Source organism: Panthera leo, chromosome D1 (assembly GCF_018350215.1).
Source record: "Panthera leo isolate Ple1 chromosome D1, P.leo_Ple1_pat1.1, whole genome shotgun sequence".
Taxonomy (NCBI): domain Eukaryota; kingdom Metazoa; phylum Chordata; class Mammalia; order Carnivora; family Felidae; genus Panthera; species Panthera leo.
In genome coordinates, this window is record NC_056688.1 from 101,883,243 (window position 1) to 101,896,410 (window position 13,168).

The 13,168-nt window shown below is 42.3% G+C and overlaps 1 pseudogene; it reads right to left on the minus strand.

Annotated features, from left to right (window-relative positions):
* Positions 1–6,217: 6,217 nt before the first annotated feature.
* On the minus strand, positions 6,218–12,182 carry LOC122201334 (annotated as a pseudogene).
* Positions 12,183–13,168: the final 986 nt, after the last annotated feature.

Here is a 13,168-nt window from a genome sequence, read left to right on the forward strand (position 1 = left end):
AGCCATAGACAGCACAGTATGACAGCTGAGAACTCTGAGAATACCAGAGATTTCTGAGGTTAAATGACCATTTAAATGTATACATCACAACATATTGATGATAGACCAGATAATCTTGGAGGTTGACCCAGAACTTCCCCTCTTATTTCCCCTGTTGTCACAGCAATGAAGGGGACAGAGGTGGAAGCAGATTGAATAAGGGGTTAAGAGGAAAATGCTGGATTATATTTTGACTCCATAGGAAACCCTTGTATGTATTCATTCAATTCATCAACATTTACTGATTACCCATGATGTAGCAAGCATGTTCCAGGTGCTTTGGATACATCAGTGAGCAAATCAGTTAAAAGGAAAAAAAAAAAACACAAAACCGTTGATGTGATTAAATCCTCAACATCACAGCCATGAAAATATTTGGGGCTCCATGTATGTTGAATGTGTCAGTCCTCGTGTCAGCATTCACAAAACCTCTTCTGAAAATATGATCAACCTCCTAAGAAACAGGACAACTAACTTCATCAACAATCACATGAGCTTGTTTGTGGCCTAGTCAAATTGCTGCATTAGATAAACATTGCATCACAGGTCCTCCTGTTATGACATCTAAAATAGGCCCACTCCTCTTCCCTGAACACCCATTATTTTTCTTTATACACTTAAGAGTCTATAAATAAATTTGACATTGTACATTTATTATCATTCCATGAACCATCAGAAGAAACAACCCATAAGTGTGACCCTGATGTGGCAGAAAGCAAAAGACTGAGTTTAAAACTCGTTAAAAGTATTTTCCGGTCCTTCCTAGATTTAGCCAGCCTACAAATCCAGAGGCACTAATGCAAATAGCCATAGTATGCAAGTGATTTTTCTGAGAAGAGTGCCAGCCTCAAAGAAGAAGGGTCTCATGAAACACATGAGAGAGTTAAGTCTAATCATGGATCATTTAGTGAGAAAACTTGCTATTTTCAGGACATCAAAGGACAAAAAACAACAACAAAAAACGGGCGGGTGGGGGGGGAATAAGATGGCGGAGTACTAGCAAGACCCTAGGCTTGCCTTATCCTTCAAACACAGGGAGATAAATATCAAATCATTCCGAATAACCAAGAAATTGATCTGAGGTCTCAGAGAAAACTTCAAAAAAGAAAAAACAAAAGAGTTTCCTCATAGGAAGATGCAAGATACTGTAACATTAAAAAGAAAAATAGAGCCAATGATTTGGGCTATTTGTGGAGGACTCAGTTTAGAAGTGAGATAGTTCCTCAAAAGTCAAGGGCAAAAAAAAAAAAAAAAACAAAGAAAATCAAGGGCAATCTACATCATCTCTCATACACCAATCTCATGAGAAAGATCAGAAAGGGAAAGGATGGGAACAGAGGGAAAAGAGGCAGAGAAAAGGGAACAAAAGAAAGGAGAAAAGAACAAATGTTGCTTGAGGAGACGAATGGCCATGGCTGGCCTTTGAAGAGTGGAAGAAAGGACAGACAACTTTAGTTCCAAAATCCCATGTAAGAGCAGAGTAGGCTGCTAGTACCACGGCAGCTAGAGCAGTGGAAATAAAAGTCGTCAGGAATACACTCGACCGTAACCTAGAAGCACTTGCACGCAGAGTAATCCTGGCGGGTGATCCTTCCCAGAGGAGTGATGAGGGTCCTCCGACAGCTTGGGTGCAAAAGACTTCAAAGGCATACACTTTCCCTTGTAACATGAATAAGGCCTGAGGATCTAATGGAAAACATGGTGACTGTGGTTGACAACACTGTATTGTATGAAGTGAAATGTGCCAAGAGAGTAGAACTGAAAGGTTCTCGCCACCCCCAGAAGGCAACTATGTGAGGTGAGGGATGTGCGATTTAACTCGATGGGGAGAATCCCGTCACAGGGTACACGTATATCAAACCTTCCTTACTACATTATTTGCAATTTAAATATCTTACAATTATATTTGTCAATATGCCTCAATAAAGCTGGAAAAAATTTAAAAGAGGTAAGACATCAATGAGCAGAAAAAGAATGAGATGAAGTTGATGTGGAAAGACGTATGACCTTAAACCACACCTGGGTCCAGGTTGTTAAGAAAGATGACAATTAGGACTTAAAGTAACTATGTGCCTTATATTTGTTTTGTTCACTCGCTCACTTAACATGTTTTCTTGAGAACTTCCTATGTGTTAGGTGCTCTTATATGTATCATCGATTAATCTGTGTACAAGCCACACATGACATTGGCCTCCTTGCAATTTTCCACCTAAGGCCTCAATGTATTGTTGTTAAAGGGTTATAGTTTCATTACACTTTTTTGCGCTCAGTTATTTTTAACAAAGATGTGTGAGACTATAAGATACTGAGTTGTAAATTCTCGCATTTGATATATTGAATCAAGGAATGGAAATGGAGAACAAGTCCCTAGAAAGGAAAACTGAAAAATGGGTGGTATCATTGCCAGGAAATTCTTTTTTTCTTTTCTTCCCAGTGTATAAAAAGATGGCATTCATAGGAGTTGGACATATTGTGTACAATCGCAGAACTTTAGATAAAAAAGTAATATAAATGACATTGAGTCTATTACCCTCAGTTTACAAAGTAAGACGTTGAGAACCAGAAATGGTATAGAATTTATCCTCTTTTAATCCTTTTTTCTTTTCGAAATGCCAGAGAAATTTATTTTAAATGGCACAGTTTTAGTCTAAAAATTATTTCGATCTGAAAGAGAACTCCAGCATGTCATGATTCTGTACACTCTGAAATAAGAATGATTAAAGTGTAACTACCAATTAATATCCAGGCACACGCAAATTGAAGACTGTCGCATTACTAGGTTGTACACGGGAAACGAACCCAACACTGCACGTTGACTTTTAATCCTCTTTCTAATGGGAAGAGTCAATGTTCAAACTGACAACTCCTTAAGTCTAGTCCACCTCTTTCTTAGTACACGTTTTGCAATTCCACCTGAACATTGGTAAAAGCACCGTCCGAATTCCCTCCCCAGAAGAAAATTCTTCCTAACAAATGTCCCTCTAAATGCCCCTTTTACTTCCGTCTTCCTCAGGCAGTAAAGGAGCAGACTCCACATGGGCATCCATGTGGAATAGAATGCAAAATCGAATTTATTAGCGTACAGAGATGAACTTGAACGAGGAAGTATGCAAAGGAAGAAAAGTGTCCCATGCGTGATGGCCAGAGCAGCCAAGCACGAGGAGCAGGTAGGGAAAACTTGCTGCCTGCATTTAGCAGATTGGATATTCAGAAGGTTTGAAGGATAAAAATTAAGGAGGCCCGGATGATGAGGGCACACAGGATTCCTATGAATCCAGCCATAATGGAAAGAACCAACTTACTCTTCTGGGTAGCAGCACATGCCAGGGAGGGAAAAGGGGGAATGTCACAGAAAAGGTGGTTGACCACATTTGAACCACAGAAGCCTAGGCAAAAGTGAAGGTCTCATGGACAATGGCACTTTGAGGACCCGTGGCACAGGGCCCCGCCACCAGCTGCACACGGGCCCTTTGGCACATGATGACTGTACGCGGCGAGGGTTTGCAGATGGCTGTGTACCGGTCACATGCTTGGCGGCCATGAGGAAACAGGCTAGTCACTACAAGCTGACCAAAAACCACATCAGTACAGCACAGCTCACAAAGGAGATGACTTTTCTCTCCCGAAAGGGATCACACCACATCGACGGAGCAGCGGAAGAAGAGGAGCATACACCCACAATGGACAACGTTTCAAGGAAAAACTACATGGGTTTCTGGAGTCAGGAATCCATCCACATCAGGGTGACCATCCCCGAGTTCCCACCCCGCATGACAACATAAAGAACACTAAGCAGAATAAATGCCAGCAAAGACCACCCCTAGGCATACAGTTTTTAAAGTACAGAAAATCAGAAATAAAGAAAACAGTCTTCAAAGAAGGCAGAATCAGAAAGACACATCACCTACAGAGGAACAAAGAATCACAGTTGATCTCTCAGAAACCGCACCTCCTAAAAGTCAGTGGCCTTCTACTGGGCGCCAAATTTACAAATCGGGAGACTTCAGTGAGTGGAGGCCTTAACTGACAGGCAATTTCCCTCTGATACTGGGACTAACTGGCGATTTTTACAAAATAGGCAGAACCACTTAACGACTTCCGGGGTGAACAAACAAATGAACGGCAAAATGCACCTGCACTTGAATTTCTGTCCCTGCCCTCTAGGAAGAATCAGTCGGGAACATTTCCTACTAATAAAAACAAAACAAAAATGTATTTTAAGATGCACTGTGTTACAGCTATAAAGTCTAAGGGAAAAGAAGATGGTGCTGTAAGAGGACAATACACGGGCTCTAACTGACACTGTCTCTAATCATCCCTTAGGGTGAGTCCCCAGTGGAGGTAACACTGAAACAGTATATGAAAAGCAAGTAGTTAATCCATGTGAATATGGCAGGAAGAGAATTGTAGGCAGAATACATGAGCAGATCAGAACAGCAATAACCAGAGCTAGAGGAAGACAGTTGGTTTGAATATATTTGCATACACTTAGACAAGGACCTTACAGCAATTCAGGAAATTTATAATTATCACTTGCCTCCTGCTGTTCTCCTCCCAATCCCCGTTCAATAGCACCTGCATCACGAATGTTTACCAAGCAATTAGGACCAAAGAAAACACTTCAGCTCTCCTACTAGGCAATGCATATCTCAATAGGTGACAGATCTGACGCCTGTCATATAATGAAGACGCAGGATAGAGTCATTTTAAGGCAAAGTGTGACCGGGAAGAAAGTGTTGATCTTTCTCGATGAAAATACATTTCCCTTTGGCTCACCTAAGCCCAAGTTTTATCAAGTCTTAGTAAAATGGTGCTGGGAAATGTCACAAAACTGGCAACTAACAAATTATATTTTTTTTAATGATGTTTATTTATTTTTGAGAGGGACAGAGACAGAATGTGAGTGGGTTGGGGCAGAGAGAGGGAGGCACAGAATCTGAAGCAGGCTCCAGGCTCCGAGCTGTCAGCACAGAGCCTGACGCGGGGCTCCATCTCACGAGCTGTGAGATCATGACCTGAGCCGAAGTCGGACGCTCAACCGACCCAGCCACCCCGGCGCCCCCAACAACTGACAAAGTTACTCATTCATAATCTGGGACCTAGCTCTCTTACATTTGGAAATCTGTGCTACAGAAATATAAATCTCAGATACACATGTGGCAACATCGTTTGTAGGGAGAATAAAAGGAAACCAGCTGAAGGGGTATCACTAGCAGAAGCATACATTCTTTGTATGAAATGCTGTGCTACAAAAACTATAAAATTTACCTGAATATTAATAATTAATTCACTTAGTAGTTTACTTTTCAAATTGCATCATTTGCATTGTGTCATTTTGAATTCAGCATTTTTTTTATCATTTCAAAGTGTTTAATAAGGAGAAAACATACCACCTTGTATAAAAATGACAGATTCTGGGGTGAAGGGGGAGGGATGAGGGGAGACACAGGTCCTCAGAGGGAAAAAGTGAGATGGGAGCAGAGAGTTGCTAAGAATCTCTCGCTTTTACTTAGATTTGACAAAGATTTCAGTCACCAGTAGGTAACAGTGTTTCATTAAACCAGAGAGTGTTAGGATGGAGAAATAGCTTCACCAGAAGTCATTGAGTCCATCTGCCTAAATCTTTTTACTTATGGCTATTTTCATTCATTCACTTATTCATTCATTCAGTTTTGACACAGATGGCAGCTTTTCAAGAGTAAATTTTAGTTATGAAATTGAGCATATTTGTTGCAAAACAAGTCTGACCACTCAGACAAGCATGAAGCACCCCCACTCTCTGTGGCTCCTTTCAATGTCATGTTACTAAAGTAACCAACGTTAACAGCGTGGCCAGTGACTTTGCACAATTCTCTCTATGATCATGTCCATAGGCACACACCAATGTCTTTTACACATGAGGTAGGTTTTACCCCCACCTTGTTCACCTTTGTTTACATGTTGGGGGGTTGGTCAACGAGAAGATCTGACCTCTGGTTGATCTGTGATCTGGACCCTGGCAACTGGAGGCTCCTCTCCCAGACCCTGTCCTTGGAACGTGCATTCTGCCTGCCTTCTCGGCTCCCAAAAGCTGCCCCAAGGACACAGCCTTGAGACAGTGATGTGTTCTTGGACACTCTGGACGGCATGTGTGACTGCCTCTATCTAATCTTTCAAGATTGGGCAGGAGGCAGAAGGGCTATGGTCTTACTGCTGCGCCCAGGACAACCTCGCAAGTAAGTTCTCTTGTCTGGTCAACCTGCTCCCTAGCATTCCGGAGTGGCCTGCTTCTCTTTTTGGTCTCTCCCTGCCTTTGGTGATGGGGACCAGTTGCGGATTTCAGCGGAAGCTCCCCAGGAAGTTGCAAACCCACACAAACTGTGATCGGTTCTACAGATTAAGAACACTGACTTGATTTTTTTTCTTATCTATCAATGATTGTATCAGGACGTTTCCTCCGAACCAAAACATTAATATTTAATTTACTTTTTTTAATAATTAGCCACCCAACACTTCAAGCAGAGAATGTATGTTTCTCCTGATGATACAAATTGAGGTTGTTTCCTTCCCCTCCCCACCCCCCCCCCACAAATGATGTTGCAGCATTTATGTCTGGTGTAGATATTGTGACAGCACAGATTTCCAAATGTAAGAGAGCCAGGTCAACGAGTATGTGAATTTTAACAGAAATCATCAAATTACTTTCTGAAAATGTAGCTGTTCTATACTTAGCCACTGTCGCTAAGTGTAATGTCGTGGTCAACATTCATGGGCAACCTTACCAGCATTGCACAAATCGTTGTGATGTCTGCTAACGTGACAAATGAAAAAGAAACACTGTCTTGTCATTGTGATTTCATTTTTCCCAGCCATTGTGAAGTTCAGCAATTTTTAGTATATTTATATTTTTGGCCATTCCCATTTCCTGCTGTACCCATTGCTCATCCAGCCATTTATTGGTCCATGTCTCTACTGTGTGTCACACACATGTACCTTTGGGTTCAGGACTTTCTCATCGGGACATTACCTTATTGTAAGTCACCTATTTTGCAAAAGCCCTCTCACTTTCCATTGTTCAACAGAACAAAGTGTATGAACCTTTATTAATGAACACTGTTGACCTTTCTCTTACAACATTTGCTCTTCTAATCTGGAATAAATGTCCTCCCACATATGAGACTATATAAATGCTCCTCTGTACTTTCTGTTGGCATATAGTACATTTGTACCTTTAATATATCTGTAAATTATTTTGTATTCCCCTTCACTTTATGGAAGGGGAATGGAGAAGACTGATGAAAAAAATATACGTAGTCTATAAGCAACCTGGTAAGTACTCAGGAATAAAGGGAACTTCTAGTTCTCAGCCCAGTGTTCTTTTACATGTTATAAACCAACGTCTAAGGTACAACACAACAGAGTTCTAATTACCAAAACTGCTGGAGAAGTTTTCCTTTCAAACTTCGTCCCAAATGTATATCTTACCTCCTTATTCCCCAAGCTGTAGACGAGGGGGTTCAACCTGGGCATCACCACAGTATATAACAGAGAAATCACTTTATTGATATCCAGGGAGGGACTTGAGCCAGGTCGAACAGAGATAAAGAAAAGAGTCCCATACAGGATGGAGACAACTGCCAGGTGAGAGGAGCAGGTGGACAAAGCGTTCTGCCTCCCATGAGCAGTCTGGATCTTCCAGATCGCCACCAGGATGCAAACATGGGAGACCATCATGATCAGGCCACTGAGGATTCCTGTAGATCCAGCCAAAAAGAAAAATGTAAGTTGTGTCACGGAAGTGTCTGCACGTGTAAGAGAAAGCAGAAGGGAAATATCACAGAAAAAATGATTGATGATATTTGGACCACACAAGGGTAAGCAAAAAGTCAATGTCATATAGGTCATGCTCCTTAGAAGAGCCATGCCATAAGGCCCTACAACCAGCTGCACAGAGACCCTCTGGGACATAATGAGGGCATGCAACAAGGGCTTACCGATGGCCAAATACCAGTCATGTGCCATGGACGTCAGGAAGAAACATTCAGATACCACAAAGAAACCAGAGAACCACATCTGTGTGGTACCACCCTGAGAGAGCTGACTTTTTTCTCTGCAAAGATATCACACGGCATCTTGGGGGCAATGGAAGAGGAACAATACCTAAAAGGACGAGGGGCTAACAAACATACATAGTGATTGACTGGTCAGTTGTAACCTGTGTAAGAAATTTAAAAGTACATTTTATTTTTACAATGTTAATTAGCATACACAAAATTCCTTCTTTTAAAAATTTTTTAATCTTTATTTATTTTGAGAGAGAGAGACAGAACACAAAAAGGGGAGGAGGAGAGATAGATGGGGAACAGACAACCTGAAGCAGGCTCCTGCTTCCGCACAGAGCCTGACACGCGCTTGAAACCACAAACCATAAGATCGTGACCTGAGCTGAAGTCAGTCGCTCAGCTGACTGAGCCACCCAGGCGCCCCATATTCATCATAGCTTCTTCAATGTATTACAAGTGTTTTTTAATCTGTAAAGGAGGCAGTTAGGAAAACAGCACCGGACTGGCAACGGTATTCCTGAGGAATAGTTCCTGTCCGTTGGGACACCGTGCAAACTTGCCCGATTTATACTTGATCTTTTTGGATTCGGCACCCTCTGCCATCCAAAGAGCAGTCTAAGTTATCAAATCTAAATTTCCCATAGGTTCTAAAATTGTATTTGAAACGAGAACAGTATCTGTATTTCATCTTTATCACATGATAGAATAACAATGCCTACCTAGGAATACCGTAACCAGTGAGATTGTAAGAAATGATGAAAAATTCAGACCCTGATAATAGACATTTGGGACCGGCTAAACAGAACAGAAATAAAGCCCTTTCAGTTCCTGTTTTGATGCAGAGGATAGTGCCATTCAGATGAAATGAAGACAACATTCATATCTGTGTATGTTAATCTCTTCCCCTTATAAAAGGCTTACAAAGAGAAATGTCAACAAATGTCAGTAGCATTCTTTACAAGGGGTAGTTCTATGGAAACTCATAATAGTCATTTTTATATTTATAAAGGACAGGCCTGCAAATGAGAGATTGGATACATTTACTCTTTAACCATCATGAATACAGAAATGGCAGAAAGAAATAGGAACAGAGGATTCATGTTTGGGGTTAAATGAAGCGAAGAAATTTCCAGATCATGTAATTCATATAATCATATCATATAATTCAAAACAGAAATATAATGGTTTGGGAGGCACTGAGATGCCCTTCCTTTGAGATTAATTAATCTATCAAATATTGTATAGGAACTTTCCATGGAAATCAAAAGAAAACTAAGTATCCACTCTAGTCTCAACTGACTCGATAATTAGCGGCAATGTTACCATACATTTCCATGAATATACGAATGTATTTTGTTCATTGAAATAAAATTATTTCCCCTAATTCCCTGTAATGTTTATAAACCTATTTAATGCATAAATTCTGACAGGTGATCTCTATTTTATTAACACAATGTGTGAAATGCTTACCATTTTTATTGTTACAAAATTTTTAAGTATTTTTCTGACTCATCAACTGAGTAAAAACACATCAAGCTGTTTAAAATGACAGTAAGAAACACAAGGTGTGGGATTATCCGTAAGAAAGAGTCCAGATTCATATGTTTGTTACGAGGTAAAATAATTTCCTACATTAAAAAAAATATTCACACTTTGAAGATAGAGTGATTAAGATGTGAACCCTGAAATGCTACAGTGACAAAACAATAGTTAATATAATGTTTGTGCCCCCTGAGTTTATCATTACTTGAGAATTATCTGTGGAATGCATTTTCCACAGGGCAATTGCTTATTAATGGCAGCACTAAAATCAATCGCGGGAAATAGTGCCTGGGCATAAAAAGAAAGCCCACTTTTCAAAGCAGTGTTTGATAAATCCAAGACGACATATGCCGCAGCATTTCAGAGAAAGCTCCCTTCTTCACTGAGAGCTGAAGTGGTTGGAAAAACACTGCTTTCGTTTCATGCCTAGCAGTTCAAAATCTACGTGCAATGGCAGGCAGTGGTTGTGGACATTTGTGGACCCACCAGGGGAGGGCGTTTCGTGAGGGGAACGTGCTTCCATCCTTCCATTGCTCAGCACGCAAACAAGAATAAGACTCCGCCTCCCCCATAAGGGGGACAATTTCTATGACCTTTGCATTTCTACATTCGGTGACCCGAGAATTTACCTGGACGTTGAAGTATCAGAGAAGAAGATCCGGCTTAAAATCAGGATCAAAACCTCAGTTATTTAGTGACCTGAAGAGCTGGACTAAACCAAAGACCACTCTCTCTGGGGTACTGGGACAATGAGTTTATGTTCCCACAGATCAGGTTCATTCTGAAGTCTTGCTAGTGTATTTCAAAACTTGCTGTTAATCAATATGCGGGATACTCATTTCTTTAAGTTCATAGTACCCCTGGCTGAGTTCAAGGTAAATCAAAGCACAGACTTTTCAAAGAAGGAGATGTCATTGTGCACGAAAATGGTTGGGAAATATTTCATGGGCAGATTGGTTTGGAAAGGTGGACAAGTTTGAGATGACCTGAAATTGAGAGGAAAGACATTTCAGGTAGAACTAAGGAGATGAACAGAGGCAGGGAGGCAGGAACATTCAACTTGACTGGAATAAAGCTTCATGAAGGAGAGAAGAAAATATCACATTGAGGGAATAGTGGCATAGGCAGAATAATGGTCTCCAGTGATGTCCACCTCTTAACCCCAGGGACCGGTGATCATGTCACCTTGCGTGGTAAAAAGTGACTTTACCCATGTTATTAACTTAAGGACCTTGGAATGAGGAGATTATCTGTGAGCCCTTCTCAGGAGATGTAAGTACGGAACATGGGCAGATATGCAACTTTGCGGGTTTTGAAGATGAAGGAAGGGGCCATCAGCTAAGAAATGTGGGCAAGGTTTAATAGCTGGAGAAAGCGGGAACATTTTCCTCTAGAGATTCCAGGAAGCAATGCAATCCTGCCAACACCTGATTGTAGTCTGGTGAGACCCATGTAGGACTCCTTAGCCTGCAGAGCATTAAATCAATACATTGTGTATACAACATTGTGTTGTTTTAGCCGCTGAACTTGTGGTAATTTGTCAGGACAGCATTGAGAAACTAAAACACATAGGTTGGATGACCTCAGTCACCACTTTCTCTCAAAAACCTTCTATGATCCCCTAAAAGGGTTATGATCTCCCACCTCTGAAACTGCTATAGCATTTCCCCAGTAGCTCGTCTCCACTGTCATCTGACTTTTAGAGTCAAGGACATGGTCTTACAATGGTCTATATCCTATGAAGTCCTGATGTCAGAGAGTTGCAGAGAAGACATATTCTGTAAGCATTTTTGAGCAACGTGTAAATTAAAGCAAAAATATTTCACAATCCGTAATAATTTGAATGTAGGATTTAAATTATCATACACTTTGCTTAAAGAAGGTAGAATAGGGGCACGTGCGTGGTTCAGTTAGTTAAGCATCTGATTCTTGATTCCAGCTCAGTTCATGACCTCAGGGTTTGTGGGTTCATGCCCTGAATCAGGCTCTGTGCTAACTGTGGAGCCTGTTTGAGATTCTCCCTCTTTCGCTGTCCCTCCTCAGCTCTGTCTCTCTCCCTCTCTCTCTCTCACTCAAAATAAATAAATGAACTTAATTTTTTTAATCAAGTAGTATAAAGCCATTTTGCCCCATTCTTCTACTTGAAACCAACCAAAACCGGTAAGGAAATGGACAATAACAACAAGAAAAGATAAAGAAAATGACACTTTATGAAACTTCAAGAGAAGGAAATGATATGATATGTAAAAGATGATAAAGCAAATTCTCTTACAGGAAAATGCTTCACTTTGACATTGAGAAAAATTTTCCCTCTGAAGGATGTAAACTCTAAAAAGAAAAAGATATAACTACTTAATATAATGGCTAGCTAACTGGCTGACTAGAGGTGGTCGTCAAGAGGATGTAGCTACCCATTGACCATCTAGCTGGACCTGGGCAATCAGAGGCTCTGAGGCCCCCACCCACCGTCCTTGGAATATACACTCTGTCCACTTGTCCCACAGCGGGAGCTGTTTTCAAGGAGGCAGCCTCAAGGGAGTAATGCGTTGTTGAGACCATCTGGATGGCATATGTGACTGAACACACTGAAGGCCCCTATATAAACGTTTAAGGGGGCGCCCAGGAAGCTCTGTCGGTTAAGTGTCCAACTCGATTTTAGCTCAGGTCATGATCTCATGGTTCCTGGGTTTAAGCCCCGCATCCGGCCCTGCACTGACCGCATGGAGCCCACTTGAGATCTTCTGTCTTCCTCTCTCTTTCTCTAACCCTCCACTGCTCATGCTCTCTCTCTATCTCTCTCAAAAAATTAATAAACTTTAAAACGTTGAAGAATGAAATTGATTTTAAGAAATCCTAGATGGGGAGGGAGGGAAGATGGCGGCGTAGGAGGACGCTGGGCTCACCGCGCGTCCTGCTGATCACTTAGATTCCACCTACACCTGCCTAAAGAACCCAGAAAACCGCCAGAGGATTAGCAGAACGGAGTCTCCAGAGCCAAGCGCAGACGAGAGGCCCACGGAAGAGGGTAGGAAGGGCGGCGAGGCGGTGCACGCTCCACGGACTGGCGGGAGGGAGCCGGGGCGGAGGGGCGGCTCGCCGGCCAAGCAGAGCCCCCGAGTCTGGCTGCCAAAAGCAGAGGGGCCGGACGGACTGTGTTCCGACAGCAAGCGCGACTTAGCGTCTGGGAGGTCATAAGTTAACAGCTCTGCTCGGAAAGCGGGAAGGCTGGAGGACAAAGGGAGGGAGAGCTGCTGAGCCCCCTGACGGCAGAGCTCAGCTTGGCGGGGAACAAAGGCGCTCATCAGCGCCATCTCCCCCGCCCATCCCCCAGCCAAAATCCCAAAGGGAACCAGTTCCTGCCAGGGAACTTGCTCGCTCTGCACAAACACCCAACTCTGTGCTTCTGCGGAGCCAAACCTCCGGCAGCGGATCTGACTCCCTCCCGCTGCCACAGGGCCCCTCCTGAAGTGGACCACCTAAGGAGAAGCGAGCTAAGCCTGCCCCTCCAGCCCCCGTGCACCTTGCCTACCCACCCCAGCTGATAC